General features: G+C 41.5%; 1 pseudogene; it reads right to left on the bottom strand.

Moving 5' to 3' along the window:
* Positions 1-13,433: 13,433 nt before the first annotated feature.
* Positions 13,434-13,889, bottom strand: LOC142150024 (DCN1-like protein 5 pseudogene; annotated as a pseudogene).
* Positions 13,890-14,973: the final 1,084 nt, after the last annotated feature.

Below are 14,973 nucleotides of genomic sequence, written 5' to 3'. Positions count from 1 at the left end.
ATTTTGCACATTATGCGCATACATATGCTTACCTACGCATACATATTAGGGGTGTGCACCGGCCACTTTTGGGGTTTTGGGTTCTGATTAGCTTGAGGTTTTGGGTTCTGATTTGTCTTGCCAAAACATCCCACAAAAGGTTTTGGTTCTGATTTTGGGTTTTGGGTTCTGATTTTTTTTTTAAAAAAGCATGAAAAGTGCTAAAATTCATATATTTTTTTTTTCACTCCTACACTATTATTAACCTCAATAACATTCATTTCCACTAATTTTCAGTCTATTCTGAACACCTCACACCTCACAATATTGTTTTTAGTCCAAAAGGTTGCACCGAGGTAGCTGGATGTCTAAGCTAAGCGACACAAGTGGGCGGCACAAACACGTGGCACATCTAGGAGTGGCACTGCAGTGGCAGACACGATGGCAGTTTGCAAGAGTTTGCTAGAGGTGCAAGATGGAATTGTCCTTGGGCCCTCCCACCCACCCTGATGTTGTTGAAATAGGACATTCGCACTTTAACAAACCAATCAGGAACAGTGAACATAGTTTAATCTCTGGTACTAATATTTCTGGAATGCAGGAACAGTGAACGTAGTTTAATCTCTGGTACTAATATTTCTGGACTGCAGGAACAGTGAACGTAGTTTAATCTCTGGTACTAATATTTCTAGACTGCAGGAACAGTGAACGTAGTTTAATCTCTGGTACTAATATTTCTGGACTGCAGGAACAGTGAACGTAGTTTAATCTCTGGTACTAATATTTCTGGACTGCAGGAACAGTGAACGTAGTTTAATCTCTGGTACTAATATTTCTGGACTGCCTAGTGAAGTAGAATCTCGACGGGATTTGGTACCGGGGACACAATACCTCCATCAACCGTCTAATTCCCACTCCACTGATGGCGGACACCGGACGCACGTCTAACACCAAAATAGCTGTTACGGCCGCAGTTATCCGCTTTGCCATAGGATGACTATTGTCGTACTTCGTGCTCATGGCAAACGACTGTTGGACGGTCAACTGTTTGGTAAAAGACGTAGCGTTCTTATGACTTCCCCCTCTGGGAAGATCACTGACTACCAGCAGCAACAGCACCAGTGGCAGTAGTAGGTGTACCGCTGCAGGATCCTCCAGAAGAATCCCGGATTGAAGAGGACTCATTCATGCCGGTGACATGGCCTGCAGGACTATCTCTGATGGAGATCGTGGAGGAAGTTGACGAGGAGGGTGTTGCTGGTGTGTATACAACAGGACCAAGGAATTTAGGTGTCCCTGGACTGCTGACGGTCCTAGCCACAGGTCCTGAACTAAACACTGAATTATGAAGGTTCTTCAGGTGAGGTATAAGGGAGGATGTCCCTAGGTGGCCAAGGTCCTTACCCCTGCTTATTTGAGCTTTACATAAGGTACATATGGCCATACATTTGTTGTCCGGATTGGGATAGAAATAACTCCAGACTGAAGAGGTGGATTTTTTGGTCTTCTGCCCAGGCATGACGATGGGCTTTTTCATCCCATGGACAACAACTGTTTCCCCCCCTAGTGCCTCATTTAAGATAACCACATCAACATCCTCCTCGTCAAGTTCCTCCTCAGCACCAGCTACATCAATATCCTCCTCCCGGTGTACAACATTAACACCTTCATTAGCCAAATCTGTAACTGGACTGTGGGTGATCCTTCCAGCATATGCAGAGGGCATGCTGCAAATGGTGGAAGGAGCCACCTCTTCCCGTACAGTGATGGGAAGGTCAGGCTTCGCAACCACAAACACCCTTGGACTCGCCTTGGGGATATGTGATGACATCTCTTTAGAAGGCAGAGTTGTTTGCTGTGTTGTTGCTGACAGCATAACTCTTTTTATTTTTTTTTTGAGGGGGGGGGGTAGGAGGAGGGCTTAGATCCTTGGGTGAAGCTGAACCACTAGTCATGAACACGGGCCAGGGCCTAAGCCGTTCCTTGCCACTCCGTGTCGTAAATGGCATATTGGCAAGTTTACGTTTCTCCTCAGATGATTTCAATTTTCTTTTTTTTCTAATTATAGTGAACTTTGTCTTTTTGGATTTTACATGCCCTCTACTAGGAGATTGGGCATCGCCCTTGGCAGACGACGTTGATGGCATTTCATCGTCTATGTCATGACTAGTGTCAGCAGCTTCAGCATTAGGAGGAAGTGGTTCTTGATCTTTCACTACTTTATCCTCCAAATTTTGGTACTCCATTATATGCAGCACAAGAGAGCGTACCCCTAAGCCACACACACTCGGCAAAGCCTTTACAAATTATCTGCGGCACAGGAGAGTACCACTGGACTGGAGTTATACAGCAGTACCTAATTTTTGGTACAGCAGCAACAGTGAACGTAGTTTGAAATAGCAGTACCTATTTTTTGGTACAGCCGCAACAGTGAACGTAGTTTGAAATAGTAGTACCTATTTTTTGGTACAGCAGCAACAGTGAACGTAGTTTGAAATTGCAGTACCTATTTTTTGGTACAGCAGCAACAGTGAACGTAGTTTGAAATAGCAGTACCTAATTTTTGGTACAGCAGCAACAGTGAACGTATTTTTATATATTGCAGTACTAATATTTCTTGACTGCAGGAACAGTGAACCTATTCATATATTGCAGTAGAAATTTTTATAGACTTTTTTTATAGTTTTTTTATATTTTTTTAAAATTATTTTTGTATATTTTTTTAATATTTTTTTTTTTTTAAACTTTTTAATAATTTTTAAATAACAATGGCCTTAGCAGAACAGAGCACAGGACACACCACCACTGGACTCAACAGGACAGAGCACTGAACAAAGCACCACTGGACTCAGCAGGACAGAGCACTGGACAAAACACCACTAAACTGATCAGCAGGACAGAGCACAGGATCTCCCAAATAACCACTGAAAATAACTAAGCAGGACAGGGGCTCCTAAACAACCTCCCTCTTCAGTGATCGCAGGCAGAATGAAGATGGCGGCCGCGAGCAAGGAATATAGCCTCGTTTTGGATTGATTTGGCGGCCGGAAGTACCCGAACAGTGCTCGGATCCCGTCGGATCCGCACTGTTCGTGTGGGCTCGGATTACCGAAATCCGAGCCCGCTCATCTTCAATACATATTTTGTTGCAAAATCTACTTATGTCTATATTTTGAGTCACACATATCTCCAGATAGTTCAACTCCAAAATTGCAGTATATGTGCATCAGGCATATCTCGGGCATACATATGTGTATACTTACACTTATTAATAGCATAAGGATATGACTCAACAGTGTTGGTAGTAAATGTACAAATTGCATTACCCTATTTTTACACAATACAATGTAATGACGTGTCATATACACAAGATAGAGAATAGTGTTTTGACAGTGTTATTAATAAATGTGAAAGCTGCTTTTTCCATACAAAATATTTTTTAAACGCAAACACATCCACATGTGTTGTTTACCTCTTTAAAAATGAAATGTGAATCTTCTTTCCTGCAGTAGTCCAAATAGAAATTACAAATAAGTAATGTGAATAAATGGCTGCAGCTTGATATAATTTAACTGTGATTCTAATTTATTAAGCACTATTAGCTCTATTTATTAAGTACTGTAATCTCAGACAGTGCTGCTGCTGGTACTGTAATCATCATCATCATTGCCTATCTTTACACCTGTTCCTGCAAAACATAGGCCTCCTAATAGCGGTATCTGGGGATGCATCCATTTCTAATTTTGTGACATCTCCTGGAACCATGTTTCAATTGCATTAACATGCTCTTACTCGTCTAACGCTTGCCCGTCTCTCCAGGTGTAAGGAGCTATAAGTCTAAAATACTCACAAATCTAGATACAGATGCATTTTGGTGAGCATGCACTGTATGGAAATGTATATATTCATGCCACATAAATTGATATATGCCCAACTCTAATTGAAGTCAAGTATGTACAAGACATATAAATAACATGTCTGTTACTACTTTTTTCACTGTTCTCTCTTTATTGTAGGGATGTGCACCGGGGACTTTTGAGGTCTCGTGTTTTGTGTTTTGGATCCGGATTTTCGCGATGTTTTGGGTTCGGATTTGTTTTGCAAAACACCTGCCGAAAGGTTTTGGTTCGGATTTAAGGTTTTGGATTCGGATTTTTTTTGAAAAAAAACTAAAAAGTGTAAAAATCAAGTTTTTGGGCTTATTTTCACTCCTATGCTATTATTAACCTCAATAACATTCAATAACAATAATTTCCACTAATTTAAAGGCTATTCTAAACACCTAACACCTCACAATATTTTTTTTTTTCAGTACAAAACGTTGCAACGAGGTATCTTTCTGGACTGCGTAGAGGAGTGTTCCCCACAATATAATTAAAAACCCATCAACTGGTCTGAATTACACCCAAAAATAGTATCTGGACTGCGTAGAGGACTGGCCACTGGCCACCACAATATAATATATAGAAAACCTTCAACAGGTCTGAATTACACCCAAAAATAGTATCTGGACTGCGTAGAGGACTGGCCACTGGCCACCACAATATAATATAGAGAAAACCTTCAACAGGTCTGAATTACACCCAAAAATAGTATCTGGACTGCGTAGAGGACTGGCCACTGGCCACCACAATATAATATATAGAAAACCTTCAACAGGTCTGCATTACACCCAAAAATAGTATCTGGACTGCATAGAGTAGTGGACGCTGGCCACCACAATCAAAAATATAGAGAAAACCTTCAACAGGTCTGAATTACACCCAAAAATAGTATCTGGACTGCGTAGAGTAGTGGGCACTGGCCACCACAATAAAAAATATAGAGAAAACCTTCAACAGGTCTGAATTACACCCAAAAATAGTATCTGGACTGCGTAGAGGACTGGCCACTGGCCACCACAATATAATATAGAGAAAACCTTCAACAGGTCTGAATTACACCCAAAAATAGTATCTGGACTGCGTAGAGGACTGGCCACTAGCCACCACAATATAATATATAGAAAACCTTCAACAGGTCTGCATTACACCCAAAAATAGTATCTGGACTGCATAGAGTAGTGGACGCTGGCCACCACAATCAAAAATATAGAGAAAACCTTCAACAGGTCTGAATTACACCCAAAAATAGTATCTGGACTGCGTAGAGTAGTGGGCACTGGCCACCACAATAAAAAATATAGAGAAAACCTTCAACAGGTCTGAATTACACCCAAAAATAGTATCTGGACTGCGTAGAGGACTGGCCACTGGCCACCACAATATAATATAGAGAAAACCTTCAACAGGTCTGAATTACACCCAAAAATAGTATCTGGACTGCGTAGAGGACTGGCCACTAGCCACCACAATATAATATATAGAAAACCTTCAACAGGTCTGCATTACACCCAAAAATAGTATCTGGACTGCATAGAGTAGTGGGCACTGGCCACCACAATAAAAAATATAGAGAAAACCTTCAACAGGTCTGAATTACACCCAAAAATAGTATCTGGACTGCGTAGAGTAGTGGGCACTGACCACCACAATAAAAAATATAGAGAAAACCTTCAACAGGTCTGCATTACACTGCACATACAGCTGCTCCTCCATCCTCTCCATCATATACATGTTGGAGTTTCAGCGTGTCAAAACCTCTTGTTTTTGATAATGACAGTGCATTTTGAATATTTTTCGATTTGCCCCACAACACAGAATGTACTTTATCTAATGATACGCATCTATCTTTCTTGACTGCGTAATGTGGTGGCCCCGGTACACAATTTGGTACCGAGGCCACAATATAATTAAAAAACCCTCCACGGGTCAGAATTCCACCAAAAAAGGGTATGGACTGCGTAGTGTGGTGTGCCCGGAACACAATTTTTTACAGCGCCAACAATATAATTTAAAAATTGGGCATCAACTGTCACCGTTGTTTAATTTTTAATACACCTAAATATGGACTGCACAGTGGAGTGGCCCCGGTAGTAAATTTGGTGCCGGGGCCACAATACCTCCTCCAACTTCCAAGTGTAGTGTTTATAAAGACAGACAGCGTCGAAGTGTTATTTGTTGACTTTCATAACCCTAAAATTGTCCCTGTTGCAAATATTCGTGCAATGGAGAGTTACTTTTTCATTGAAAGACTCAAGCTTTCAAGTGTAGTGTTTATAAAATATAAACAACAATACAGTAGTTCTAGAGCACGACAATACCTCTTGTTTTAAATTATGACAGGGCATTTTACTTTTGGTTTAATTTCTTGAATTTGTTGCAATTTGGTTTTACTTTTTGAAAATGGCAAACGACTGTTGATTGGTCATATAATGCAAAAAAAAAAATTCCAAGATGGAATTGTCCTTGGGCCTTATGACCACCCTTATGTTGTTGAAATAGGACATGCACACTTTAACAAACCAATCATTTCAGCGACAGGGCCTACCAAACAACTTTGGCTGAAATGATTGGTTTGTTTGGGCCCCCACACCAAAAAAGCTATTCATCTCTCCCTGTACAGACTAAACATGCTCTACTGAGGCAAGATGTCGTCCTCATCCTCAACCTCTGATTCCTCTCCCCCTACAGTGTGTACTTCCTCCTCATCACACATTATCAATTCGTCCCCGCTGGACTCCACAACCACAGGTCCCTCTGTACTATCTGGAGGGCAGTGCTGTACTTGATTGAGGAATTGATAATTCATTTTTATGAACATCATTTTTTCAACGTTCTGAGGAAGCAACCTCCTTCGCCGCTCACTGACCAGGTTCCCCGCTGCACTAAAAACTCTTTCCGAGTACACACTGGAGGGGGGAAAACTCAGGTAAATAAGAGCAAGTTTGTACAGGGGCTTCCAAACTGCCTTTTTTTCCTGCCAGTAACAATATGGACTGTCTGACATGTCTATTTGGATGGTGTCAGCATAATAATCCTCCACCATTTTTTCCATTGTGACAGCATCCAATGCAGCAACAGTAGACATGTCTGCAATGATTGGCAGGTCCTTCAGTCCGGACCAGATGTTATCAGCATCCCCGCCAGCGGGTCTTTTAGGAAAACTGAGCTTTTTCCTCGCAGCTTTATCCTCCAAATTTTTGTTTTCCATTATATGTAGCACAAGAGAGCGTACCCCTAAGCCACACACACTCGGCAAAGCCTTTAAAAATTATATGCGGCACAGGAGAGTACCACTGGACTTATACTGCTGAATCAGTGAACTTCGTAATATTGCAGTACCAATGGACTTATACTGCAGGATTGTTTTTGGATATTTTTTTTTAATTTCTTTTTTTTATAATTATTTTTTTTAATTTTTTTTATAACTTTTTTTTACATTTTTTAGAACTTGGGAATAATGGGGAAATAACAATGCCCTTAGAAGGACAGAGCACAGGACACAGCACCACTGGACTGAACAGGACACAGCACAGGACCCAGCAGCACCACTGAACTCAGAAGGACAGAGCACAGGACACAGCACCACTGGACTGAACAGGACACAGCACAGGACCCAGCATCACCACTGAACTCAGAAGGACAGAGCACAGGACACAGCACCACTGGACTGAGCACAGCACAGCACAGCACAGCACAGGATATAGCAGGGCAGAGGACCACCTAACACAACCTCCCTCTACCCTGATCAATGCCTGAGTGAAGATGGCGGTGGCCAGCTGGGAATTTATAGAATCCGAGTATCGCGAGATCCGACAACGGGATTATGACTCGGAGCCTCGCTTTCAGTTTTGCAATTGGCGGGAATACCCGGATCTGTCTCGGAACGGCAAGGTTCGGGTGGGCTCGGATTTCAGATATCCGAGCCCGCTCATCCCTACTTTATTGCAGATTTAAGTATAGAAAAACACTATGCTGGGTAACAAATATTGTCAGGAGCAGTGTTTGGAGACAGACCTTTCAATACAACATAATAAACATGTTATTGGAATTTTTTATACAGATGAAATGGCAAATAGGGTAGTGAAAAATAGAGCAGAACTTAGAGCGTTTAGGGCAATCTCACCAGATATGTAAAGGTGATCCTAACTGATTCTCACAAAGAGAAGGAGAACCACGGTGAATATATTCTGCTGGGCATTTGTACCAAAATGTGTTTTTGAGATATGTGAACTTAAGTTAAAAAAGTGGCATACTGTAACCCATCGTAACCCATTGTTCTAGGGAACATTGGACACCAAGGTCCAAATCAAATTTGGCCCTAAAGAATGCTGGATCAGAGTGTAGAACACATTCATTTTTAAGATACCTATCCAACCCAGGCACAGATGTGGCACAGTCTTCAGAAGGCCATGTCTGTACGAACAGCAGTGTATAATCGTACAAAATATTTTAATGTCAAATCACGTGCAATAAGCACCCTCAAATATGGAACACGTGTATGTTGCCACTTGTGTCCAAAAAAATTTCTTATTCTCCAACTTGAGGTCGGGAGAGTGAGATGTGTATAGCCTTTAGATTTGGCCATATTACTATTTCAAATGGGACAAAGTGCAAAACCTGTCAACCGAGGTCTAAGTTGTTATGTCAAACTAGGATTACATTTGATTAGCTAGCATATGCTATCCCTTTCCCTAATGTAATACAGTGTAATACCAGGGCCGTCTCTTCCATAGGGCACGATGGGCAGGTGCCCGGGGGCCCTGCAGCCCAGGGGGCCCGTCAGAGGCAGCTAAAAAAAAAAAGTTCCTAAAAAAAAAGAAGAAAATACTTACCTTGTTCTCAGCTGGCGGCGCTCGCAGTGCATGTCGGGCGTGACATCATCACCCCGCCCGACATCCATTGCGGAGCGCAGCACAGAGGAGGAGACCAGGGAGGGAGCCGGATCGCCAGCTGAGAGCAAGGTAAGTATTTTCTTCTTTTTTACAGGAACTTTTTTTCTCTCACTGGCTCTGACGGGACCCCCTGGGCTGCAGGGCCCATATATATATTAATTTATTTATTTTTTATATATATATAGGGGCCCCGGTGCACTGCTTTGCCCGGGGGCCCCAAATGTTGTTAAGAGGGCCCTGTATAATACAGGATATCAGGGTTACATGTAATATGTGACGTAAGTACTTCCATACACATAGTAAAAATATGAAAGAAAATGAAAGAGGGTACAGCCATGTTTGATATATTAAATGTTTTGGAACGCTGGTCATTTACTCTGCTCCACTCCACAAGATCATTGTACAGTGCCATAACCCTTCCTGCAGACCAAAATAACTTCCATGTAGGACGGACTAACTGATTTTGTCAAATTCTTTCTCTGCATCTATTGCTAAAACCATGGTGGGGATTGAGTGAAATTTGAGTAAAGTGTGTCTGGTTAATTAAATGTGTGGTATTGTCACGGCCTTCCCTGCCAGGCAGATCCTTGCCTGAATGAATTAGGTTGGGTGACAGCAGTTTAAAATACTTTGCAATAAGTTTAGTGTATGATTTAAGGTTTGTGTAGAGCACTTACCCATCCCGCCCTCTCCGATCGGCCAATGACCGTCGCCTCTCTTCCCCCCTGATCACCTCCTCCCATGCGCGTATCCAAGACTTTGCCCGCGCTGCCCCCCTCCACTGGAACAAGCTCCCTCCTGCCATCAGAACTTCCCCCAATCTGTCCAGCTTCAAATGGTGTTTAAAAACCCACCTTTTTCTTAAAGCTTTCCAGTCTCCCACTTAACTCCCTACCTGTTCTTCTGACTCTTCCCCTTCATTCCCCTTCCCCTAGCCTTCCCTCCCCTTCATTCCCCTCCCCCTATCCATTCCTCCTTCTCTCCCTCCCTCCCCTGTGTCTCTCTGCCAGTCTACCCCACCCCTTAGATTGTATGCTCCTTTGAGCAGGGTCTTCTCTCCTCCTGTCTTCTCCTCATTTAACTCTGCTAGCCAGCTTCCCTGCCTTCCTCCTTGAGGACCCTCTTCTCCCGTCCTCTCTCGCTCGCTCCTCTTCCCCCTGGGGGTCTCCCTCTCATCCGTGCCCTCCCTCCTTGGTGCCGTTGTTGGCAGACCTTCCCCTCTCCCCGCCCCGCTAGCTGTGCCTTGAGCTCACTGAGTTACTGTATTATTGTTTACTGTACTGTGCTGTCTCACCTCATATTGTAATTTCGTTTGTCCCTGTACGGCGCCGCGGACACCTAGTGGCGCCCTATAAATAAAAATTAATAATAATAATAATAATCTATATGAATGAATATATATGCAAATACTTAGTGACCTGACTAAAGAAAAACACATCTAAAATATATTTTTATCAATTCGTATTAAAATGTAGTCTAAAATGGGAAATATTAATAAAAATTAAAAGCTGGCTGACAGGTAACTGTAAGTATAATTTATTCTTATACAAATAGTTTGGATATATTTCAGTTTGTGGTAAGGGACACACTCTATTCTACAATGGGCCTAATTCACTTGCTTGTTGGCGAGCAGTCTGAAAGGGAAACACCAATTGTATTACAAATTTCTTTCTTGTATTACAGAATTAAGTGGACTTAGGGCATACTTCATACCCAGAGCATACTTGCTTACTCTTCCGGAATTCCCAGAAGGCTCCTGAATTTCAGGGAGTCCCCCCGGACTTTCGAAAGAGTAGGCAAACCTCCCGGATTCACCTAAATTCACAGCATTGAATGACGGGGCGGAGCTTAATTGTGTCATTAATCCCCATTCCCTGCTATTTAATGCCGTGAATATCGGCATTTTATAGTGGGGGTGGGGCTGTGGTGACGCCCCCTCCAACCCCCTGTCACATGACTGAAGTAGTTTTTAGAGTCAACAGGAAATGTTTAGTTTTAAAATATTTAACTGGTTTGGTCATTCACATCACCTCTAGGGTGCATTCCACTGTGCTCTCTAACAATTCTGAATTCTGGTAGTGCTTCAGCCTCCAGGCAGTCTCTGCATATGTAATAACTTATGTGTCTCTGTAAGTGTAATGTAAGCCCCTTCAGGCTGATATTATTCCTCCTGATTTTGTTCTCCACATAATGAGCATAATGAAGCTACAGTTGCAACCCATATATAGGGAGAGCCTGCTGAGATACTGTGCTGTGGAAGTCTAACATATTTGCATTCATGTGTATAAAACCATCAAGTATGGAGTTATTCTATCGCCCAAATTAGATAAAACTGATTTTAATCATACTTGCCGACTTTCTCCCATTGCTTTCCGGGAGATTCAGTGGAGGAGGTGGGCGTGCGGGGGGCGGGGCTCCAAAATCGCGTCATTTTGGACCCGCCCCCCGTGACGCAATGACGCAAACGCGTCATTTTACAGTCAGGGGCGGGGCCAAATGCCGCGATTCCCGGAGAATCGCGGTATTGTGGCCCTATTTCTGTAAATGCGGGATTTTGCCATACTCCTCCGGGAGTCCGGGAGACTCCCCCAACATGCGGGAGTCTCCCGGACATTCCGGGAGAGTTGGCAAGTATGATTTTAATACCTCCAATTCTGTTTTAAGAGTGGCTATAGCAGATGCTGTAAAGCATGCAGCATCAACCACATTTCTGATGGCAGCCGTGTGTGTAGCAGTCTGTAATTGTGTGACCTTTAGCCCAAAGTTATATATCTATATGTGTGACTGCACCAGTATGTAGTAAATATTTGCCACTATACATAGCAAAATTGTAAACTTTGCACATTTCACACAGGTGGCAGGACTTTAAGCGCTGAATTCTCCTGATGGGACATTGGTGGGAGCTTCCTTCAGAAGTTGGGGGCACATGCACTGATCTCAGTAGTTTATACCTATTTACGGTCATTCGTGCTGTCAGACAGCCTTGCAGCCATGTGATGTAGGTCTGAGGAGATTTGGGGAATTTTACAGATGAAGATTGGGAACAGGCTTTGGGCAGGACTAATGGATGGTTTTACAAGAACTTCTAAAAGGAAAAGTGAAGTTGTTGCCCATAGCAACCAATCAGATTCTAGCTATTACTTTCTAGAAAGTACTAGATAAATGATAGACAGTATTTGATTAGTTTCTATGGGCAATACCTCCACTTTTGCTTTTTAGAAGTTTTAGTAAATCTACCACTAAGGCTGCTAGACTATGTATTAGATTTACCCTTTTATGTACAAATGGAGGGGAGCCCTAAAGAAATTCTATAAAATTTTAAGTTGGAATCAGTCGAGACTGGTGCTCTGTCTCCCAGAGGGTGATGCTGTTTTGCTCCTCTAAGGTCCTGTAGATTTCTTACCTAAGTTATCTGTTGTCTGGTAGGCTTCTAGATCTCAATTCGCTTTATGCTGAAATGATGTAGTCCTGTCAGACACTTAGGGGTATATTTACTAAACTGTTTGTTTGAAAAAGTGGAAATGTTGCCTATAGCAACCAAATTCTAGTTATCATTTATTTAGTGCATTCTACAAAATGACAACTAGAATCTGATTGGTTGCTATAGGTAACATCTCCACTTTTTCAAATCCACATTTTAGTATATATACCCCTTAATGTTATATATATTCTGTGTCATAGCACTTCTTCTTCAATAGTCCTACAATGTTATACAATTTTACTACTGTGGTGCATATATGTCAACGTCCCATTCTGTTTTTCCTTCTAAAAATTATGTAACACTAGCATTACTGGTGGTTGGGTCATTTTATTTGTATTTGTTTTGGAAAACTCTTTAATAAAGATAGCCAATTTAAAAAAAAATAAACTCTTAATGAGTGTACTAATGAAAAAGAAACTAGTGAGATGCTTGAGACACATCGTCAATCCATTTGATAGAAACTGTTGCCAATTAAAATGTTAAGAATTTTCAGAAATGCTCAATGGGAAATTGCAGTGTATGACCAATTTACCAAGTCACACGTCACTTCCCCACTTGACATTGGACCCTCTGGCATTGTTATTGTGGAAAACACAAGATGCCAACTCTATACTGCTCTATAGAATTTCAGACACAAGAGAGCTTTTAAGAAATTGTTTTGTCCACTTGTTGATTCTGACTCTCCATAGCATTTATAAGATATTCTGATTAAAAAATTCTACCCACATTTAAACAAAAGCTTAGCTGTTTAGCAATAAAAAACCCACAAAAGAAAGCAAACCTTTTCAGTGTGTTTTATGATCTAGAACAAACAAACTTGTCAGCCAATCAAAAATGTTCTTTTCATCCAAGAAACTCATCAGTACAAACACAAAAACAAAAAGTTATTCCCAGTGCTTCTAACTAATTAAGATGGGTGGAAGCCAAACCTCCTCATGTGAATTAATGGTTTAAATAGAAGAACTAGCATGAAAATTATTTCCATACCCAGTAAGTACTGATGCACTTTTTTAACATTGAAAACAAGTGCTAATAGATTTTAAATCAGCGGTCAGTCTGATCCAAGTTCACATGTAACTTCAGTTTTATAAAAAAAATAAAGTTATAAATAAGTATACGGCTTCAGCAAAGATGAAGCAGGTTAGGGCATCTGAAAGCTCATGCTTTTTGTCAGAATAGATGTATTACCTCATGGATTTAATTCCACCCCACAAAATCATTAATGACAAGGGACCAGGAGACCTCTTCAGCATAGTGGTTAAGGAACTCATGGAAAGACTAACTAAATTCTAACATCATGTTTCACTGGTCTCTGCTCATAAAGCAGAATCCCCACTGGTCTAGAAACTCAAAAAATGCAGAAAGTAAGGGCCACTTGCTTCTCAGTAGAAGGGCCAACATGGTGGTGTCATTATTCAGCTGAGTGCGTGGATAATAAAATTTACCCTGTAACTTCTCTGTGCAGTCACATTTTAATAAGGTCGTTCCTTTTAGCCATTCTTCCTTTGCGAATAAGCCTTTGTATTTAGCCTCTAGTTTCCAGACCAGAACCAACATAATTATATATTCTGGTTCAACGCCAATTTCTTCACAGAATACTCCCATACTTCTGGGCCCAATAATTTCAACTGGGCCCGCGTACTCATGAAATCAAGCCAGGTATCACTAGCTAGAAAACCGACTTTTAGTACTTGAGACTTGTCTACATTTCTTTAGATTTCTTTAGGTTCACTTCATCAGCAGAGATTTTCGCTTTTTTTTCAAGGGCATATTGCTGTGAGGTGAAGTATATTGAAATACAATTTTAGGTTTTCTGTCTGATCTGGGTCGCGCTGAAGCCCAGACGGGAGCGCACTGATTCCCTGCTCGGCCGATTGATACGTTTTTTCCAATTCTTGTATAACTTTGTTGAGCTCTAGAGATGCTGGAAAGCTGTCAGAGAATGTCTGACCTCTCTCTTTGATCAACCAGAACTGTTAAACTATATCGTTACTTAGACGAGCAGCAAAGCCTAGTATGATACAACTGGATTCTAAACAGGAATAACCTCTCAGTGAGTAGTCACATGACGATCTGAGAAGAACAATAAATAAAGCTGCAGTACACCTAATAAATGGTAGTAGTTCCCCTCCCCCAATTGGAGCTGCTACACTCCTATATGCAGCCATTTTTCCAAATAAATACATTTTCTTAACCATCCTAAAATGCAGTGGAGGGTATGAGTGAGTGGTATTACCAATCACAAGCTACAATTTCTTGATGGTGGCTTGTGATTTTTCCCACTCACATACCACCCCTCCGTGTTTTTGATTGGGGCTCTATGAGGAGCAAAGAAGTCATGTGAAATATGGCTACATGTAGCAGCTCCCTGGGATGCAGCTAGGAGAGTCTACATGGTAGTGCAGCCCTAAAGATATAGGGTCTCATTTTATCTGCCATTTTTTGAGGATCTTAAGAAAATCTTCTCTGAGCATGCCCAGAAAAGGAAAATCCACTGCGTAAGTTAAGAATTTCTTAAGTTAAGATGAAAATCCTTCTTATCTGCACTTAAGAAGTTCTCCCAACACTTAAGAAAAAATGGTTGGGAGGGGAATGGGTGGAAATTGGGCAGAGATCGTACTGACTTAAGAAGAGTAGGCGTTTACCTCTGGATCTGTCGGATAGATAAGAAGAAATGATTAGAGTTTTTCTTAACTTCTTACTTAAGCTTAAGGAAGCTCGGGGTCACGTTTAAGTC

The sequence above is a fragment of the Mixophyes fleayi genome, chromosome 4 (assembly GCF_038048845.1).
Source record: "Mixophyes fleayi isolate aMixFle1 chromosome 4, aMixFle1.hap1, whole genome shotgun sequence".
NCBI classification, from domain to species: domain Eukaryota; kingdom Metazoa; phylum Chordata; class Amphibia; order Anura; family Limnodynastidae; genus Mixophyes; species Mixophyes fleayi.
This window is presented reverse-complemented; position numbering and strand designations above follow the sequence as displayed.